Consider the following 6,960-nt stretch of genomic DNA (forward strand, 5'->3'; position numbering starts at 1 on the left):
TTTCTATACTTATGTCTAGCTTATTTTACATGGATCTATTGTGTTTTTCTGCTACAATGAGAGGTTAGATACCTCTTACTTTTGTTTGGTGAAGATGAACTTGATCTATATGTGTTGATTTCAATTATTGGATTATTATATCTGATTTTACTTGTGTTTGATAAATCCAAACCTTTGCATGTTTTAGTTCTAGTTTATGTTGCTTATAAATCAGATCTTGTGTGTTAATTGATCATATTAATTGCATGAATCTATCTCCTAATTTTTTATGATCATTAAGTAATTAGATCTAGGATTAATAACATCTTGGATTAAGTAATTAAATGTAGTATTTTTAATTGTGATAGAGAGCATAATTAGTCTTAATTTGTGCTTGGTTGATTAACTTGATCATAGGAAAGTAACTATTATCATTCATAGTCCAATTTGTGCTTAATATCAATTTTATGGTTAATTATTGCATGATCATTTCTTGTTAATTCATAAGTTGGAAGGTCTAGTTATTTGATCATAATAGCTAGAAAATTGGTAATCAATATAATCTATCCAATAGAAATCAACCATAGGAGAAAGTGAAATAAGATCTAGGCATAAGTATTGTTTTAATTCTTGAAGTTAATTTGTTTTCTTTGCTTAATTGCTAGTTAATAGTTTAAGTTTTTCTGATCTTGAAAAATCAGTAACCCCCCCCCCTAACCATAGTTTGTTTCTTAGTTTAATTAGGAGTAGTTAATTTATTTAATTGAATTCTGTTCCTGTGATCGACACCTGACTTACCTGAGCTATCCTATAATATGAGTAGGTACACTGCTTATAGGTGCATAGTTAGAAAATTAAGTTAGGTTTATTAATTTAAAACAAGTAGGTATAATTGTGTACATCAAAGTTTTTGGCGTCGTTTCTGAGGAACGACTTATTTTATTTATAGTTAATTGCTTTTATTTATTCGATTCTTTTTTTGGGGTAAAAACGGCAAAAAGTTACTTTGGTTGCATTATTTAATTGTAGTTTTTTTTTCTCTGAGACGCAACCACATCATGGTCATATCCACCACTTCGTGGTCTCGCTTCAGTTAACTTTTAGTTTAGTGATTTTTATTCCTTTTACGTGTTTTGTTTTGTTTTGTTTTTGTTTCAGTGATTTATGACCCGAGGATTTAAAACTCCAATTGTTCCTCCACTAGAAGATCCAAAATCAGCTTTCCACAAGAAGAAAGGAAATGAGGGTGAGTTGAGCAATACTTTAAAATCAGAAAAAATTGAGCTTTTCGAGAGGACGTCTGATAAGAAGGGGATTGGATACGAGCCAGAAACATCTACCGAAGAAGGTTTAGACAAGGTAGAGGTGAAGAGAGAGGTTAAAGAGATGACGGACATCACGAGAATGACAATGGGAGACTACAAGAAGAGGATATGTAAAGAACATGGACCATGTCTAGTTCCACCAGAGATACCAGCCAAACGAAATTTTGAGCTAAAAGGGCATATTCTATCAATGCTTAAGGATATACCTTTCATCAGGATATAGTATGAAGATGCTTTCAAGCATATTGATGAAGTAAAGGACATTGCAAACTACTTCAATGTTCCTAATATGCCAAGATAATTCGTGCTATTAAGGATACTTCCGGTGACATTTACCGGTGAAGCAAAGGTTTGGTTGAAGTCGCTAGCACCCGGATCCATTGCAACATGGCAACTTTTCGTGATGCTTTTATTGAGAAATTTAGTCCTCCTTCAACGATGTCAAATCTCAAGAAAAAGATTGCTAACTTTCTACAAGAGGTTGGAGAGTCCTTATATGAAGCATGGGAGAGATTCAAGGGATTGATTATAATTTGTCCTCAACATGATCTTAATGTCCAACAAGAAGTTTCCATCTTCTATGATGGAGTGAATGTAACAACTAGACAACTTCTTGACTCCTAAGGGCCGATGACGAAGAAGGAGTCGGCCACCATAAATGAATTTATTGAAGAGTTTGCAAAGCACTCACGTGAGTACCACAACCCATGTGAGGGTGTTACTAGAGGAACAAGAGATGGAGGAAACGATAACATGGCTGCGGTTTTGGAAAAACTCGAAAATAAGGATAGGCGAATGACAAAGTTGGATCAATCAATCCATGCCATAAGAGTTGGATGTGATATTTGTAGTGGACCACATTTGACCAAGGTTTGTGATTTGGATGAAAATGGGAACAAGAAGGCACAAGTGTTCTACTCTAGTGGTGACAAGTATGATGAAGATTGGAGGAAGTCCAAGAAGGAATGGTTGTCATATGAAGAGTAACAGAAGCAGAAAGATGAGAAGTATAGACAAACTGGTCGGGGTTTTTACCAAAAATAGCAACCACCTCCCAAACAGAAGATGGATTTTGAGTCGGTCCTTCATAGATTTATGGAAACATCTAAAAAAGGCATGATGCTACTCATTCTAATGTAAGAAATCATCAAGCTTCCATAAAAAATATTGAGACTCAACTTGGGCAACTTACAAACATTGTTAATGAAAGGTTACCACCTAGAAGTCAAGAGCCAAAATCACAACCTCATGTAATGGCGATCTACACTCAAGAAGAGGTTCATTCTGAGCCAATTATGAACCATGAAGCAACTACCATCCAAACCAAGTCGTGTTTGGAAGAAGAGAAGCTCGGAGAAAAAAGAGCAAAAAATGGGACGTGCTCTGATGATGCACCACATAGTGGTGATATCACCACGCCATGGTCTCAAGAAGACAAAAAAAATTTCTCTCCTTGATTCGTATTAGCCTCCTTTTCCATTCCTATCTCAAGCAATCAACAACTCTCTGGAGCCCGAACAAAAGAAGTTTCTGGAACAGGCGCTCTCACTCTCAATAAATGCCCCATTCCTCAAATCAATCAATGCCTAAACTTCCCAAGTTCGCGAAAGTTTTGATGACTAATAGGAAGGAGTTGGAAATGTGTCAAGAATATGCTCAATGAGTTGTGTTCAGCCGCGATCATCGATGGATTACTAATCAAGATGGGAGATCTAGGCCAACTCATCTTTATGGAAGAAGATTGTGATGAGCTTGTTGAAATAGAGAAGATGATGGAAGAAGAATTGAAGGTTTAGGAGAATCTCGATGTTAACAAAGTCAAAATTTCTAAACCAAGAACCTCGATTCCCATGACATTTGAGGTGGTTGCATTTACTACTCCCAAGGTTCTAGAGGAAGAAGTACTTGATGAAATAGAAGAAGATTTGTATGAAGAAGTGGAGATAGTTTATGAAGACATAGGTGGGGAATTAGAGGAGCCAACTATATCAAATATGTAGTTAGATAAAGAAGGTCCTAAAGAAGAGGAGAAGAAGAGTAAGAAGACGAAAAACCAAGGTAAGGGGGTAAAGCGCAAACATGAAGAAAGTACTAATAAGAAGAAGAAGGATAATTCGAAGAACGCTTATAAAAGAAGAGTTCAAGCCTACAAGTGCAAGTGGAAAGAGAAAAAGTAGCAAAGGTAGATCCCACTCCCAACCACAACAACGTGGAGTGGGAAGGCGTCCGGCTCATGTCTCCTAAAAAAGAAGCGCTTTTCTGGAGGGAACCCAATGTTTTAGAGTTTTCATTTTATTTTCCTTTTGATTTCTTTTTAGTTTTTAGTTTTATTTTGGTTTTAGTTTTATTGTTAGTTTAACCAATTGATCATGTGTTTCTCTAGTCTTCTTATTTTATTTTGTAGTGTTAGAAAGAAAGTACGTGAAACAGTAAAGGAGCTTTATTGATGATGAAGTTGTGAAATTTTGGAAGATCACAATTGAAGACCATGTTCTTGGATATGTGTGGGGTACCCACATAAAGAAGATAAGAATTTTGAAGAATTTTACAGAAATAAATATCGGGAATGGTCCTGACCATTATGAAGAGTCGATGCATTACTTTTGATCTTCCAAGATGATCTGAGAAGACACCACGACGTGGAAAACATCACCATGTCGTGGCAATTTATTTTATCATGACTGTATCCGACCATAACGACGACGTGGAAACACTTGACCACGTCATGGCGATTTTAAATTTCGCAACCATTATGACTTCCAGCTCTACACCACGATGTGGCATTGCTTTCCTACATCGTGGTTGAGGTTCAACACATTTTTCAAGAATGGTTCTTTGTATAGGGATCTGAAGTTGAGATACTACTGGCCCTATATGAAAAGGGAGATAACATGCTTTGTAGAGTGGTGCCTAACTTGCCGGAAAGTCAAGGCCGAACATCAGTATCCCCACGGCAAGATGCAACCGTTACCCATTCCCATGTGGAAATGGGAAGAGATCACCATGGATTTTATCACAAATTTGCCCAGGACAGCGCGTGGAGCTGACCCTATCTAGGTCATTGTTGATTGATTGACCAAAAGTTCACACTTTATCGATTGTTGAGAGTATATATGCTGAGAAGTTAGCTGAAATTTACATTCGTGAGGTGGTGGTTTCACTTCCAGGTTTTGTAGGAAGTTTCATGAGGAGTTGGGTACTCAGCTGCTTTTCAGTACAACATACCACCCCCAGACCGATGGACAGAGTGAGCGGACGATTCAGATGCTCGAAGATATGCTCCGTGCAAGTGTGTTAGATTTTGGCGGGAGTTGGGATATGTACCTTCTACTGGCCCAGTTCTCCTAAAACAACAGTTATCATGCCAGTATTGATCAACCACCCTTTGAGATGTTATATGGAAGGAGGTGTAGGTCCCCGATTTTTTGGGGTGAGGTCAGGCATCGGTCATGGGGAGTACTAAAGTGGTACTCAAGACCACTGAGCTGGTTCAACAAGCATGTGACAGGTTGTGAGTTTCGCAAAGCCGGCAAAAGAGTTATGTAGACCGTCGACGTTCGGACCTTGAGGTCCAGGTGGGGGACTTAGTGCTTCTGAAGGTGTCACCTTGGAATGGTGTCATCCACTTTAGGATGCGAGTCAAGCTGGGCCCTCAGTTTATTGGACCCTTCAATATTACCGCCCGAGTGGGCAAGGTTGCATATCGGTTGGATTTTCCTGATGAGCTCAGTCATATCCACAATACTTTCCATTTCTCTCAGTTATGGAAGTGTGTAGCCGATGATTCTGCGGTGATTCCTTTGGATGATATTCAGGTTGATGAGTGCCTGAACTATGTAGAGAGGCCGATTGCGATTCTTAACCGAAATACCAAGGCTCTGCGCAACAAATTAGTGAACCTGGTGAAGGTGCAATGGCAGCACCGGAAAGTTTCTAAGTGGACGTGGGATCCAGAGGATGATATAAGGGAGCACTCACCAGACTTGTTTGCAACATCAGATTTTAAGGACGAAGTCTGATTCAAGTGGGGGAGATTTGTAACACCAGTGTTCCAGATATTTTCATATTTAGTTTCATTCATTAAAAAGTTTGCAAACTTGGTCCCTACGTTAGGCGTACAAGTTAGGTATGTCGGGCGTAGGTCAATAAAAATGATCGTGGGTTTCCTCTCATATGTTGGGTGTACGCATACGTACACTGGGCGTACTCATGTAGAGGGCAAACCCTAAATTTTAGGGTTTGGACCCTATTTAAAGGACCTTATGGCCTTAAACCCCTCCTTACCAATAGCCTCCATCCCTCTTTTCCCCCATCTTGAAACCCTAATAATTGTGTGTGATTTTTGAAGCTCTTGAGTGATATTTTTCGTGTTCTTGGTGGTGAAGGAATACCTTTCGAGAAGTGGTGTTGCACTCAAGCTTTTGGATCCAGATTCTTCTCAGATTTGTGCATCTCCAGGAGGTATAAAGATCAAATCTTGATGCTTGCCTTTCTAGATCTTGTTGGGTTGCAAGTGATGACCTTTTTATCCCAAAAACCTTAGTCTTATGAGTATGGTCTACTCCATACCATTTGGGCTATCCTTGTAAGCATTTCTGAGTGTTTGGTGACATAAAAATGCAAGCTTGGTCCTTTGTACTCATCCATGCAAGAGTTGTGGAGTTTTAAATGGAAATATAAGTTAGGGTTTTGGTTTTGAGCTCCCTTTTTCCATGCAAAGGCATAAAGGTTACAACTTTATAACTTTAGGCATTCATTAGGCTCAGATCTGAAGTTTGGACGTTAAGTCTTAAAGCATTAAGACCTTAATACAAAGTTTCGACTTCTGAAGGGTATATTGGGCGTAACCCGGAGTACGTTAGGCGTACTGTGTTGTTGCCCCGTAACCCTTGCATATCAAGGTAGTACGTTAGGCATAATAGGTAGTACGCTAGGCGTATTTCCAGAAAATCCACTTGGGCCATTTTTGGGCCTTGGTTTATTAGGTATTCTGGACCTGGTATCTTGGGTCATGCATGGAATTGGAAAAATGGTCTTTTGACCTTGGTAAGATAAAATATGATTTTAAACATTAATTATAGGTTAAACCCTAATTATTAATTAGGGTTGTTATTGGGTTATAATTAGTGTGAGGAGCAGTGGTAGAGGCAACTAAAGTGTGCGATTCAGTTATCTTCGGTTAGAGGTGAGTCTTCTCACTGTGCTTGTGGGTCGAAGTACCAGAAGTACCTGAAAGCATAAACATAAAAATGTAAGCACAAAGTTTAGTGAGTTCCCCAAAATACCACATACCATACGTACAACAGAGATTGTTGATATATATATATATATATATATATATATATATATATATATATATATATATATATATATATATATATATATATATATATATATATATATATATACATATATATATATATATATACATCATATCTTAATACTTTTAGTCATTTTTATGCTCATTATAGAAGAAAAGATACTTAATCCATTATATGTTGTGTTGTAGGGTTAAAAGACATGCTCGGAGAAAAAATGAAGTTGGAAGCTGGAAGCTGGAAGCTAGGAACTTGGATCAAGGCTAAAATTAAGAAAAGTCCCATTCCCACGTAGTGGTGACACTATCACGTTGTGGTGTTTTGAAGTTTCCCATCGA

The 6,960-nt window shown here is 38.0% G+C and overlaps 1 non-coding gene across 1 annotated transcript; it reads right to left on the reverse strand.

The window, feature by feature from the left end:
• Positions 1–1,748: 1,748 nt before the first annotated feature.
• Positions 1,749–1,855, reverse strand: LOC145141550 (small nucleolar RNA R71). The gene has a single exon (XR_013722744.1). It is a non-coding gene; the product is annotated as a small nucleolar RNA R71 (small nucleolar RNA).
• Positions 1,856–6,960: the final 5,105 nt, after the last annotated feature.

The sequence above is a fragment of the Lactuca virosa genome, chromosome 9 (genome assembly GCF_052849685.1).
Source record: "Lactuca virosa cultivar CGN04683 chromosome 9, Lactuca_virosa_CGN04683_v6, whole genome shotgun sequence".
NCBI classification, from domain to species: Eukaryota; Viridiplantae; Streptophyta; class Magnoliopsida; order Asterales; family Asteraceae; genus Lactuca; species Lactuca virosa.